A 15,530-nucleotide genomic window follows, 5' to 3' on the forward strand; every position below is an offset into this window, starting at 1 on the left:
CCAAATATTCTGACTTGATCCTTACACATTCTATGCATGTAACATAATATCACATGTACCCCATAAATATGTACAAATAAAATGTATCAAAAAATAAAAATAAATAAATGCTTTTAAATTTAAAATACTGGGACAGGTTTGGCCAATAAGTTTTAGAAGTACGCTGTTCTCCCCTCCTAAGCCGCTGCCTTTGGTACTTAATTCACACGAATTACCTTCTTGTTATTCCTGTTTATGGCCTCAGAATTTCTCAAACCGCTCTCCAGGCAGTGACTGCCTAACACAGCTGACCAGAAGCTTAAAAGATATTTGCCATTCCCAGCCTAGGCAAAGCAAAACAAACAGGAAAATCTGCTACCACCCCTAAAAGATAATGTTAGGGTTTTTTTCTGTGTGTTTGTTCATTCGTTTGTTTGTTTGTTTGTTTTGAGACAGAGTCTCACTGTCGCCCAGGCTGGAGTGCAGTGGCACAGTCTCGGCTCACTGCAACCTCTGCTTCCCAGATTCAAGCAATTCTCCTTCCTCAGCCTCTTGCCACCATGCTTGGCTAAGTTTTATATTTTTAGAAGAGAAAAGGTTTCGGCCGGGCGCGGTGGCTCACGCCTGTAATCCCAGCACTTTGGGAGGCCAAGATGGGCGGATCACGAGGTCAGGAGATCGAGACCATCCTGGCTAACACGGTGAAAACCCGTCTCTACTAAAAAATACAAAAACCTAGCCGGGCGAGGTGGCGGGCGTCTGTAGTCCCAGCTACTCGGGAGGCTGAGGCAGGAGAATGGCGTAAACCCAGGAGGCGGAGCTTGCAGTGAGCTGAGATCCGGCCACTGCACTCCAGTCTGGGCAACAAAGCGAGATTCTGTCTCGACAAAAAAAAAAAAAAAAAAAGAAGACACGAGGTTTCACCATGTTGGCCAGGCTGGTCTTGAACTCCTGACCTCAAGTGATCCACCTTGGCCTCCCAAAGTGCTGGGATTACAGGCATGAGCCACCACACCCAGCCTAGATAATGTATTTTTAAGCTGATTATAAATGAGTTCATGATTATTGTGTCCGCCCTCTCCTCTCTCCAAGTTGTAAAGGTATAAATGACATACACATTGTATTTGGTATGAGTTAATATCAGGAACTCCTCAAAAGAAAACTTCACTGTAAGGGAATATTTCTGGACCTGAAGGCTTTAGAATCCCTCTTGTTCATTCTTATCTCTGTCAGCTAAGTTGTTTGCCACAACCACAAACCACCCCACACACACACACTCGTTTCATAGTGGAATTTTTTAAGTGCTGCCAAGAAATGAAGGCGATGTGAACCAGCATTTCCCAGCACTAGTGGAGCTGCTAAACACTATACTGCAAAGTATCGCTTCTAAAACTTTCTCACTGTAGGTGTATAGGAGAGTAAATAGGATCAAGGCTTACTTCCCCCACCAGATCACCCACACAGACGGTAGAGTTCAGAGAAGCTGCCACAATAGAAAATTCTTCATGATTTATTTCAAATTGATCAAAATGTTCCATCCTATTTTATAAAACTCATATTTGTTTAAATACAAAAACAGTTACTTTTCCTCAAAAATTGATATTTCAAGAAGAAACATTAGCTTCACCTTTGTCCCACTTGGCCCTGGGATCTCCACACCCCGATTGGAGAACAAAGGAGAAACAAACTGGGCTCAGGGTTCAGGTCTACTAGTAGAGCTGTTGACCTTGACAGTAACCTTGGATCTGTCAGTTCTGCTCGCTGCACCTCACTGGGATGTAACAGGATGGAATGAGGGGCTTTGTGGGACATTGTTTTCCTGGAACTAGCAACCAAAGTCCATGGCTAAGATCCAAAGAGAACAAGTGCCCTTGTTCAAAACTCACCAGCAGTAACCAATCCAAGGTTTGCTGAGAGGGGTCATTTCAGCTAGAACTGCACTTCCATAGTCACCAACACCCCCTCTCATATGCCCAGGAGAGGGAGGAAGAACAAGGTCTCCAAATGGGGAAAGGAGCAAAAGAATGTTTATGGTAAGAGACATACTTTTCCTTAGCCAACCTGGAAGAGAGGGAGGCCCCAGGAGAGTTCCCCACAAAGCCTGCAAGGTGAAGGAACCCACAAAGAGGAGATTTGCATCACTGACCTTGGTGTCTTCCTGAACACTGGGACTGCTAGTAGAATAAAAAGGCAGAAGAAGGTTCTGGGAATGGCCTCTACAGTCTGAACCCCAAGAGATACAGGGAGTAGACTTGGCCGTCTATCCACAAACCCCAGGTTTAGGCTATGGAGACTGGGTGAGCTTAGAGCTTTCAGGGATGTTGGATAAAACTGGAAGCCACAGACTTTAGGTTAGCTCAAGGGGCAGGAAAGTCAGACAAGCACCCTCCCAGAGGCACTGCTAGACATCAGTGAGCCTGTTGGACACTGCCCATCCCCTCTGAGTCAGAGAACAACAGGCAAAACCAATGGTGGTGACCAGTGTCAAGGTGAGAAATGAGCTCCAGTATTAGGGAAGCAAGCAGAGGAACAGGGTGGGAGAAAGACAAGTGAACGCCGTCTCTTCCCCACTTGCTCCTCCAGACCCCTTGAGCAGGGCTCTCAATCTTAGATCACATTAGAGTCACCTGGAGGCTTAAACCCCAGAATCTCTGGCAGGAGGGCCCAACTGTCAGGACTTCTAAAGCTCTGCAGATGTTACCAATATGCCCCCAAGACTAAGAGGAGGAAACTAGAACTGATCATGAGGCTGGAGTTTTCAAATGCATGGCAGTGAGTCACAAAACTGGAATGAGATTGTTTCACCACTAAAAGTGACTGGAAACATAACATTGGTTAGAAATCTGGAGACACTCTTAGCACAGACAAACTGTAGCCGTGTTTGGGAAAACAAAATGGTTTTATGTTTATATTCCCAAAGAGCCAGAAATCTTCAATTACATTAGTTATACATGAAATGGGGGTAAAAAACATCTAACTCATATGGTTATTTTGAGATGTAAGAGGTATGTGGAAGTTTCCTTAGGGCAGGGATTCTTTCTGTTTTGTTCAGTCCTAAAGTTCTTCCCTAGCACCTGGTGGGCTCTCAAAGGTACTGCTTGGATAATAGTCATGGGCAAGTACTAATCAAACATAAGCTTATGTTAGAGATGCTTCTACAGCCCTGCAAATTAGTCAGCTCTTCTTCATTCAAGTTCCCCAGAAGTGGAACCTGAGTCAAGGACATGGTGTTATGCCAGGCCCCTGCTAACTCCACTAGGAGCAGCACCAGGTTCGAGAGGCTGAGGAGAAAATCAAAAGCCAGCAAAAAGAGACACAGGGTTTATTGAGAGGAACTTACACACAGGGCAGCCCAGAGGCTGCAGGCTGGATGGGAGAGTGGCTGCTGCCTGTGGAAAGTGAGCAGTTTATACAGAATTTTCGCTTAACACTCTTCCCCCTAACAACCTCCACCTGGCAACACTCATGTAACCAAAAATGAAGGGCCTCAATCCCCTGTATGGTCCCCGTTCCTCAGGATGGGATGGGCCAGCAGCTCAGATGTTCCTCATAGATAAGGAATGAACGGCCGGGTTGGCCATGCTTGGAACTCCCAGCACACATTCAGCGTGTCTGCCATTCTCAGGATATACTTAAGCTATCCCTCTCAGATGCATCTACCATACACATGTGTCTACCATACACGTGGGTCAGGTGGTTTATTTGAGATGTGATCCCAGGAAGCCAGAGAGAGACAAAAGAGAGGAGTGAGATAGGGAAGGAGGGAGAACCAGTGGAGGGTGCTTGATTGAGCTGGTGACTCATGAGAGATTAGGTTCAGTCCTGTTAGGGGATCCAGGCAGAAATGCAGCTTAGAATCATTGGTCCAGGGGCTGGGCGTGGTGGCTGACTTCTATATTCCCAGCACTTTCAGAGGCTGAGGCAGGCAGATTGCTTGAGTCCAGGAGTTGAAGACCAGCCTGGGCAACATGAACATGAAGAAACTCTGTCTCTACAAAAATTGGCCAGGCGTGGTAGCACACACCTGTAGTCCCAGCTACTCAGGAGGGTGAGGTGGGAGGATCACTTGAGCCTGGGAGGTGGAGGTGAGCCAAAATTGTACCACAGCACTCCAGCCTGGATGACACTGCAAGACCCTGTCTCAAAAAAAAAAAAAAAAAAATCATTGGTCCAAGGCTGAGAGAGTGAGGGCTGGGGCTAGGGCCTTTATCCATGGACACCTGTCCCAGTGGTTGTTGATTACGGTGGAGGCCTCAACTCCCTGACACTTCCAGGCTAGAGCATATGGGCTGAGTGAGCTCCTTGCACATTGGATAAATACTTAAGGCAGAAAGAGCTGAGATCCATGAGTGCTTGTGGTGGGAGGTGGTCTGCCTGAAAGCTGCCACCACACTACAGCCAAAAGCAGAAGAGGACTGAGAGCATGTAGCAGGGGACACCAACAGCATCTGCTCTCTGAATAATCAAGCGTTAACAGGTGTTAACTATTTATGACGTTCCATGCATGCCTCAGGAGACAGGCATGATATCTAATCACAGAACAATTTTCTAATTTAAAAAGGGATTTGATTCTCTTCTCTGTCTAGACAGAAAATAAGCTAGGAAAATGACTCAGACCCTGGATGTTTAAACAGAACATTTTGTGTGCACCTTAAGTTAAGATACGTAGTCTCTAGTGTGGAAAGTCAGATTAATACACACTACTTTGCTTGGAAACTAATTAAATTTTTCTATCTGCCTCCTTGGCCTCTATCAATTAACTGTAATTTAAACTTTACCTGGATCTTTCCGTAGAGGAAATAAAATACACAACCAAAGTTCTGGAAAGCAAACACAGCATTCTTAGGGGGAAACTTGTAAGGTATCAGATAAAAGCTGAGAATATAGTAGTTTGGACTTCAACTGATTTCAGACTGTATAATTCAAGGAGAAGGCCTGGGAGGTACAAAAAAACTTAACAAATATGCTGACCCACATTATCTATTTCAAGGGCATGTTAAGGCCACTAATTTCCCAAAATAAAGAACATCAAGCAAAGAAACAGATTAAACCATGGGGCAAAGGAAACTCTCCTACATAATATTGCTCCCTAGGCTTTTTCTTGTATGGGTTCTAAATGCTTCTGCAGGCTAAACAAAGAGCTAGTAGAAGAAATGATCCAAATGAGAGAGGCACAAAACTGTCTTTGAAAGTGAATAGGACTTTGTCCAGCCCATTATAGCCTATGGGAGCTCATGTGGTGAGATTAGCAGAAATGACTCATTTTTCATTGGGTCATGCCCCTACAGGCCCTTTAAGTGTTTTTTGGAATCCCCAGGTATATCTCAGGTGTATTTATGAACATGTCAGCTTCATCTGAGTGCTGCTATTGTTTCTCTGTTCCCCGCCAGATGTTGCCAGGATGTGGCCCTCTCATACTACAACTGAAACCTGGAATCCCCAAGATGTCAACACTGCACAGGAGTCTCCCTCCCTTCATCTTATGCTCTGTTGCAGAAGTGTCAAAGTCATATGACTGATGCCCTCATGTCTTAGAGAAACAGCCTTACCAGGTTTTATCTGCTGCACACCTCTTCTCCAAGGGACACTCAATTATTGTATGAAATCCAAAGAGTAAAGAATTGGACACAGTCAAGGCAAAGTGGCTCATGCCTGTGTCCCAACACTTTGGGAGGCCAAGGCAGGAGGATCGCTTGAGGCCAAGAGTTCAAGATTAGCTTAGGCAATATAGTGAGACCCTGTTTCTACAGAAAAATTGGCCATGTGTGGTGGTGCACGCCCGTAGTCCCAACTACTCAGGAGGCTGAGGCAGAAGGCTCACTTGAGCCCAGGAATTTGAGGCTGCAGTGAGCTATGATCACACCACTGCACTCCAGCCTAGGTGACAGAGTGAGACTCTGCTCTGAAATAACAATAATAATAAAATTTTTAGAAATAAAATAACTTTTAGAAAGATTCAGACACAATGGAGTGGCAAACGCTTCAAAGCCCTCCCAGTCACATCCTCTTGGCTCTGGCTGATTGAAGACTTCTTTGTTGTCATCTTTCAGAAGGAAACTTCCTTTGGCTTTCTTTTTCAGGAGGCATCTTAGACCCTCCAGCTTTGCCCCAGTGGTCCTAAACCCCAGTCCAGAACCCCTTTTATGACGATAAATGTGGTTGTTTTATTTTCTTTTTCTTTTTTTTTTTTTTGGAGACGGAGTCTCGCTCTGTCGCCCAGGCTGGAGTGCAGTGGCCGGATCTCAGCTCACTGCAAGCTCCGCCTCCCGGGTCTACGCCATTCTCCTGCCTCAGCCTCCCGAGTAGCTGGGACTACAGGCGCCCGCCACCTCGCCCGGCTAGTTTTTTGTATTTTTTAGTAGAGACGGGGTTTCACTGTGTTAGCCAGGATGGTCTCGATCTCCTGACCTCGTGATCCGCCTGTCTCAGCCTCCCAAAGTGCTGGGATTACAGGCTTGAGCCACCGCGCCTGGCCTGTTTTATTTTCTTTACTCAATTTTCAATGCTTGTTCTTCTTAATGAGCATTTTCACTACCTAATTGCTTAATTAGATTACAATAAACTTAGAGGATCATGTTAAAATGAAGATTCTGCTTAAGTAGATCTGGGATGGTCCCATGATTCTGCCTTCTTTACAAGCCCACAGGAGATACAGATGCTTCTCGTCTTGAACTGACCCTTGGGAAGCAAAGTTTAAGGGATTTTCAGACAAATATGACATGATTCCGGTTTGACTAGGAAAATGAATGCATCCCTACAGAGGGAGCAGTAGCAGGGAGCATATGTCTGCGAATGAATACCTATTCTTGAAAATGCGCAGAATGTGGCCCATGACCGCACTCACGTAAGCACACCCTACAGCAGAGGTTTTCACACCTGAGTGTGCATCAGAATCACCTGGAAGGCTTATTAAACACAGATTGTGGGCCCCACCCCTAGAGCTTCCATTTTAGTAAGCCTGGGTTGGAGTCCAAGAATCTGCCTTTCTAACAAGTTCCCAGGTGATGCAAATGCTACTGGCCCATGGACCATCTTGAGAGCCACTGCTCTAGCAACACTGAAACCAGTAAAACCTCCACTATAAGAAATGACGGTGGCTGGGCCCGGTGGCTGTCTCACTGTGTTACCCAGGCTAGTCTCAAACTCCTGGGCTCTAATGATCCTACCACATCCGCCACCTAAGTAGCTAGGACTACAACTGCATGCCACCACACTCTGCTGTTCTTTCTTTTTTTGCCCTTCTTTTCCTTCTTTCCTTCTCTAATTTCAAGTATTTGATATGATTGAATTTTATCTTCCTAGTGTATCCATTATACTTCTTTAAAAATTTTCTAGCTCTGGCCAGGCGCAGTGGCTCACGCCTGTAATCCCAGCACTTTGGGAGGTTGAGGCGGGTGGATCACGAGGTCAGGAGATCGAGACCATCCTGGCTAACACGGTGAAACCCCGTCTCTACTAAAAATGCGAAAAAAAAAAAATTAGCCGGCGTGGCGGCGGGTGCCTGTAGTCCCAGCTACTTGGGAGGCTGAGGCAGGAGAATGGCGTGAACCCTGGAGGAGGAGCTTGCAGTGAGCTGAGATCACGCCACTGCACTCCAGCCTGGGCGATAGATTGAGACTCAGTCTCAAAAAAAAAAAAAAAATTTTCTAGCTCTAAAGTATATTGTATATACATTCTTAACTAATCTAAATCTATTCTCAAATAACATCATAACTCTTCACTTGAAGGGCAGGCACCTGATAACAAGCACCTGGTCCCAATTTCACTCCAGCCCCTTGTGACATTGCATTCATTCATTTTAATTATCTATATGCTAATCATCACCCAATACTTTGTTACTATTATTACTTCAAACAGTTCTCTTTTAGATCAATTAGGAATAAGAAAATAAATTATTTTATTTTACCTTTAGTTAGTCCTTTACCAACACTCTTCCATTCTTTATATAGATCCAAGTTTCTCACCTATATCATTTTCCTTCTGCCTGAAAACTTCTTGTAACATTTCTTGCAAGGAATATCTGGTGGTAAAATTTCTTTTCAGTTTTTATTGAACTGAGAAATTATTTCTCCTTCGTTTTAGAAGAATAATTTTACTGAATATAAAATTCTAGGGGCAGTGTGAAGAAGAGGCGAGAATGACCACTGGACCGACCAAAGCCTGCTGCACCCTGCCCCAGCGCCTACGTCCCACTGCCGTCTCCGCCGCTATGCCCAAGAGAAAGGCTGAAGGGGATGCTAAAGGAGATAAAGCCAAGGTGAAGGACAAACCACAGAGAAGATGCATGAGGTTGTCTGCCAAACCTGCTCCTCCAAAGCCAGAGCCCAAGCCCAAAAATGTCCCTGCAAAGAAGGTAGAGAAGTTACCCAAAGGGAAAAAGAGAGCCAGGTGTGGTGGCTTACGCCTGTAATTCCAGCACTTTGGGAGGCTGAGGCCAGTGGATCACTTGAAGTCAGGAGTTCAAGACCAGCCTGGCCAACATGATGAAACTCTACCTCTACTGAAAATACAGATTAGTAGGGCGCAGTGGCTTATGTCTGTAATCCCAGCTACTGAGAGGCTGAGGCAGGAGAATCGCTTGAACCTGGGAGGCAGAGGTTGCAGTTAGCCGAGATGGCACCACTGCACTCCAGCCTGGGTGACAGAGCAAGACTCTGTCTCAAATTTTAAGAAAAGAAAAAGAAAAAAGAAAAGAAAAGCTGATGCTGGTAAGGAGGGGAATAACCCAGTAGAAAATAGGGATGCCAAAACAGACTAGGCACAGAAAGCTGAAGGTGCTGGAGATGCCAAGTGAAGTGTGTGCATTTCTTATAACTGTGTCCTTCTGGTGACTGTACAGTTTGAAATACTATTTTTATCAAGTTTTATAAAAATGCAGAATTTTGTTTTACTTTTTTTTTAAGCTATGTTGTTAGCACACAGAACACTTCATTGTTGTTTTTGGGGGAAGAGGCATATGTCACTCATAGAATGTCTCCAAAGCTGGATTGATGTGGGGAAAACACCTTTCCCTTCTAGTTTTGAGAGACTTTCTCTTGGCTCCCAGGAGGAAGGATTCCCTGACTTTGACACACATGGCCATCCTGGCACAAAAGTCTTGTGGGAGGGAAAAACAAATTCATTTTTATATGCTCTTCTCCCTTTCCACCTTTCAGCATAGACTTAACTCCCTGAAGCTCAGATATCTGTTGGGACCTGAACCCCAACAATTGTTACCAGTGTTTTAGGCAATCTGGACTTCCCAGTGATACCAGTGAGATGGCACCCCACAAAAGAGCAATGGTTCCCTTTCTAGATTGTGGATCTTCAGATCACTTCTGACATTTTCATTTCACTTCCTGAAAGTCCGGGTTGGCTCATGAAAAGTTGTTAAACAACATGCTATATGTAACATGTCAACCCTCACTCTAAACTTCCCCGGTTCAAAGCATCAGATGAAGACTTCATTGGGTTTTATAGTGGTTTTTTGATGTTTGGTAGTCCATTGAATAAGGGAGTTTCAACGTTGTCATATACTGTTGACAACTGTCTGCCTGTGTCCTGCCTGAAATATCATGATTGTTTGTGGAAAGTATCTTTAATAAAGCTGGATACAGTCTGGCTTGGAAAAAAATAAAAATAAAATTCTAGGTTAGTGAGTTTTTTCAATCAACATTTCAAATATTTCATTCCATTCTCTTCTCACTTGCATGATTTCTAATTAGAAGTTTGATGGCTGGGTGCAGTGGCCTCATCTGTAATCCCAGCACTTTGGGAGGCTGAGGTGGGCCGATCATGAAGTCAGGAGCTCGAGACCAGCCTGGCCAACATAGTGAAACCCCATCTCTACTAAAAATACAAAAATTAGCCAGGCATGGTGGTGGGCGCCTGTAATCTCGGCTATTTAGGAGGCAGAGGCAGGAGAATCACTTGATTCTCTATATTAAGGCTTTTGATTAAAAAGAAAAAATAAGTGTATAAGGCGTTTCAAAACCAAAGATTCTCCAAGCAACTGAAGCATCTTCCTCAGAATTTCTATTGGGAAACAGGACTAGGAACATGACAACCCAGGAGGTTGGGTGTGGTATTTCTTCCCAGAACATCCACAACCTTCCTCTAGGAGAGCCTGATTTCATTCCTAGCTCTCTACCCCAAAGACAACTTTTTAACTATAATGATTACATTTGAAGAGATCTGGTTCCAGGCACAATGAGATATGGCTCCTGACACATTGAAATAATAAGACATCACTGTGTTCCCCTTTATTTCAAAGATGGAATATTTACAATAAATATATAGCCATAATCTAGGAAGTATCAGTGTTAGGCAAACATTCTTGAATTTGAAAATTGAGACCAGGCACAGTGGCTCACACCTGTAATTCCAACACTTTGGGAAACTGAGGCAGGAGGATCACCTGAGACCTTGAGATCAAGACCAGCCTGGGCAACATAGTGAGACCCCATCTCTCCAAATAAAACCTTTTAATTCGCTGGGCATTGTGGTGTTCACATGTAGTCCCAGCTACTCATAAGTCTGAGGCAGAAGAATAACTTCAGCCTCAGAGTTTGGGGGTGCAGTGAGCTATGACTGTTTCACTGCACCCTGGTCTGAGTGACAGAGCAAGGCCCTGTATCTAAAATAATAATAATAATAATAATAATAATAATATAATAATGATGTTTTAATTGGATGTCTTCACTCAGTTTCCCATAGCCTCAATATTAATATTATTATATCGAACATGTTCACTTCCTTGTCTGTGGGTACATTTTTCAAATCTGTAAATGATCCCATCATCCATGTCCCAAACTTATGTTAAAAGTGTCTTACTCAAATATTAAACAAGTCTAGAAACCAGAGAAATACAAATTAAAAGAAGAATGGTGTATTTTTTACCCACGCTACATTCACAAAATAAGAAACTCCAGCAGAGGAGAGGGCACAGTGGAGCAGGAGCCAGGTACCAGATGGCCTGGATTTGAATCAACTCCATAGCTGACCACTGTGTCACCTTAGGAAAGTCACTTGGCCACTCATCTCTACGCTTTGGTGTTCTCACTTGAAAATGGGAATAATAGTAGCACCTGTGAATGTTGTAAAGATGAAATGAAAGAATCCATGAAAAGCTTAGGACAGTATCCAGCAGAGAGTGAAAACTAAATAAGTTTTAATTTTTGCCAACTCCAGTGTTATTGTGCATATCTGAAATACTCCAATGTGTCAGTTCCATACATGCCCAGCCTGTAACCAATTCACACTTCAAAACTTTTGGCTGAAATTTCCTAGTACTTCACACCCCTTTTGGCTTCTCCATCCCCATTGTCTCTTTAATCTTTTAAGAGTCTATAAGACTTTTGACCCAGAGATCGAGGCCATCCTGGCCAACATGGTGAAACCCGTCTCTATTAAAAATACAAAAATTAGCCGGGCGTGGGGGCACGTGCCTGTAGTCGCAGCTACTCGGGAGGCTGAGGCAGGAGAATCGCTTGAACCCGGGAGGCTGAAGTTGTAGTGAGCCGAGATCGTGCCACTGCACTCCAGCCTGGTGACAGAGCAAGACTCCGTATCAAAAAAAAAAAAGAAAAAAAAAAGACTTTTGACCCATTTTATGACTTCCAATTTCCATTTGTTTCTCTATATGGAACTCCACCTCTGGCTTGGGTTTCACAACAGAATTTCATCTTCACTAAGTCTGGTTTTCAGCAAATCCCTGGAAAGAACTCACAGTGCCCTTCCACCTCTTCCCACATGAGTAGACCCATTCCACCGGACCCTGCTCTGGCTTTTTGGATTCCCCATCTATCACAGGGCACACACACCTCAAAACTGGGGTTCCCTGTGCATGAAGCCACAGGGATTCTTGGCCAATAGAGTAAAGTAAAAGCAAGTTTATTAAGAAAGTAAAGAAATAAAAGGGTGGCTACTCCACAGGCAGAGCAGCCTGAGGGCTGCTGGTTGGTTATTTTTATTGTTATTTCTTGATCATATGCTAAACAGGGGGTGGATTATTCATGAGTCTTCTAGGAAAGAAGTAGGGAATTCCCAGAACTGAGGGCTTATCTCCATTTCAAACCATAAAGGGTCACTTCTGGATGTTGCCATGGCACTTGTAAATCGTCATGGTGCTGGTCGGAATTTCCTTTAGTATGCTAATATATCATAATTCATGTAAAATGAGCAGTGAGGACAACAAGAGGTCACTTTTGTTGCCATGTTGATTTTGGCTGGCCTTTTTTTTTTTTTTGAGACAGGGTCTCGCTCTGTCTCCCAGGCTGGAGTGCAGTAGTGCAATCTTCGTTCACTGCAACCTCTGCCTCCTGGGTTCAAGCGATTCTCCCACCTCAGCCTCCCAAGTAGCTAGGACTATAGGCACATGCCACCAGGCCTGGCTAACTTTTGTATTTTTTGGTAGACAAAGGGTTTCACCATGTTGGCCAGGCTGGTCTTGAACTCCTGACCTCAAGCCATCTGCCCACCTCAGCCTCCCAAAGTACTGGGATTACAGGCATGAGCCACCATGTCTGGACTTGGCTGGCTTCTTTATCACCTACTGTTTTATCAGTGGGGTCTCTGTGACCCATATCTGGCGAGACCAGTCCCACCAAACTCCTAGCTCACATTCACGAAGCAAACCTTAATTGGTGACATCATAATCAGTAAACTCTTTAAAAGACAAAATAAGATATATATATATATAAATATATATAAAAGGAGCTTAAATGTTCATCCTCTATGACTCAGTAACCTTGCTTTCGAAATATATCTTAAGAATAACACGAAATACAGGTGAAAAAATGCAGCAGACATTTTTCAATATGGCTTTATTTATGATAGTGATGAATTAGAAGCAAACTAAATGTTCTACAGTGGAGGAGTCCTTAATTAACTAATGGCACATCCATTCCATGGAATATTATACAGTCATAAAAAGAACATTTATGAAGACTACATGGCAACTCAGAATAATACTCATGAGTCAGTGAAACAGCCAAGGATGCAACTGTATATTCCATACATTTGTAATTATGTAAAAATATGGATGCATATAGAAAGAAACCAGGAAATAAAAAGGATAGTAACTGTGTTAATGGGATTAGAAGTGGTTTTCTTTCCTGTTTTTTTTAACATTCTGTAATATTATTACATTGTTTTCACAGTAAAAAGATGTCCATTATAAATGTAAATAAACAGTTACAAGCCCAAATTCAGCCTCCAGAATCTCTTGTACTTTTAGCTCAAATGAATTATACTCCAGGCTTAATTTCTCATGCTCAAATGATGTTGTAGAGGCAAATATTTTTTTCTTTCCAGACAGAATAAAGGAAGTAATTTTGTTTACTAAGGAAAATATGACCTCCATATTGAATAATGTTATACAAAGATAACACTCTTGCTCCTGCATGAGCAGGGCATGTGTTTTGAATAGTTTTTCCCTCATGGGGATAGATTGGAGCTGAGCTATCTTCTCCTTTCACTTTGCTCTCTGTTCCGCTAATAATGAGGCATTTGTAAGGCTGGGGTCTCGGGGGCACTTGGGAGCCTGATCAAGCAAAGCAAATTGACCCATCTACTGAGCACACTGAGACCTTCTCCAAATGCTCAATCCAAACAAGCTAAATTGAGGTATAACGGCATTGAGATAAAACACTTGTAGGTGATTCTGTGCCAACCAGGTGAAGCGCATTCTTTGACAACATAATGACAAATTATGTAGAATACTACCAGACAACATTGTGCATGGTTTAATATAAAGCACTTAGATAAACAAGGGGAATTATCTAGGCTAATGATAAAGAATAAATACTGTACTTACTGCTATGGTTTGAATGTCCCCTCCAAAACTCATGTTGAAATTTAATTGCTATTGTGATTGTATAAAGAAGTGAGACCATTAAGAGCTGATTAGGCAATGTGGGTAGAGCCTTCACGAATGGATTAATAACTGGAGTATGTTTATCTCGAGAGTATGTTGATATCAAAGCCTCTTGCTCTCTAGCCCTTTTACAGCACCAAGCTGCATGCTGTCTGCATGATAGTGAGTTCTCACACGATCTGGTCTTTTAAAAGTGTGTCGCACTTCCCCCCTCACTCTTTCTTGCTCCCACTTTGCCATGTGACATGCAAGCTCCCGTTTCACCTTCCACCATGAGTAAAAGCTTCCTGAGGCCTCACCAAAAGACATGCTTCCTGTACAGCCTGCAGAACTGTGAGCCAATTTAACCTCTTTTTGTTATAAATTACCCAGTGTCAGGTATTCCTTCACAGTAACACAAGTACAGACTAACGTAAATCATAACTTCAATCTAATCATGAGAAAACTTCAGACAAACCCAAATTGAAGGACATGCTACAACATATCTGACCAGTACTTTTCAAACATTTCAAGGTGAAGAAAGCCATAAAAAGGCTGAAAAACTGTCACAGATTAGAGAATAGTAAGGAGACCTGACAACTAAATTCAATCTGCTATTCTGGATTGGATACTGCAAGAGAAAAAGAATCTTAGTGGAAAAACTGGTGAGGATCTGAATAAAGTCTGTAGTTTAGTTATTAGGTATTTAGGTATTATACCAATGTTAATTTCTTTGTTTTGTTCATTATAATGTGGTTATGTATAATGTTGAGATTAGAGGAAACTGGGTAGATAGTATATCAATAGGGATTCTATACATTTTTGCATCTCTAACGTAAGTCTAAGTCTAAAGTTATTTCAAATTAAGACATTTTTAAAAATTAGTGTCCCTAGTACCTATAGAATCAAATCCAATTTCCTTAGCGTAACATATAATATCTTCATGATCTGATCTACTTGTCCAATGCATCTTCTATCCCTTACTCACAACAATTGCAATGTTTTAGCTATGTTAAACTTCTTACCTTGTGTCTTAGTCTGTTTCTGCTGTTATAACAAAATACATTATATTGGGTGATTTATGAACAACAGGAATTTAGTACTCACAATTCTGGGGGCTGGGAAATCCAAGATCATGACACCAGCATACCCAGTGTCTGGTGAGGGCCAGATCTCTGCCTCAAAGATGGCACCTTGTTGCTGTGTCCTCGAAGGGTGAAAGGTGGAAAGCAGCTCCCTTCAACCTCTTTTGTAAGGGTACTAATCCCATTCATAAGGGCTGAGCCCTCATAACTTAATCACTTCCCAAAATGTGCCAGCTTTCAATACTATCACATTAGGTATTAGGTTCCAACATATTAATCTGGGGGGGGACACTAACATTCAGACCATAGAACCTTATATCACTTTTTTAATAAGCACACACACACACACACACACACACACACACACACAGCCCAAACACAATTGCCTAATTTTGTTATTAATAGACATATGATGATATGCTAATTGTCCTGATTTGATCATAACACATAGTATAATTTATAGAAATATAATGCTATCCCCCATAAGTGTGTACAATTATTATATGACAATTAGAAATAATAATTGGAAAAAGGAAAAGGAAAAAAAAAAAAAAGGATAAAGGGGCTGGGTGCAATGGCTCATGCCTGTAATCCCAGCACTTTGGGAGGCTGAGGCGGGTGGATCATCTGAA

This window comes from Macaca nemestrina, chromosome 9, assembly GCF_043159975.1.
Source record: "Macaca nemestrina isolate mMacNem1 chromosome 9, mMacNem.hap1, whole genome shotgun sequence".
In the NCBI taxonomy this organism is placed as follows: domain Eukaryota; kingdom Metazoa; phylum Chordata; class Mammalia; order Primates; family Cercopithecidae; genus Macaca; species Macaca nemestrina.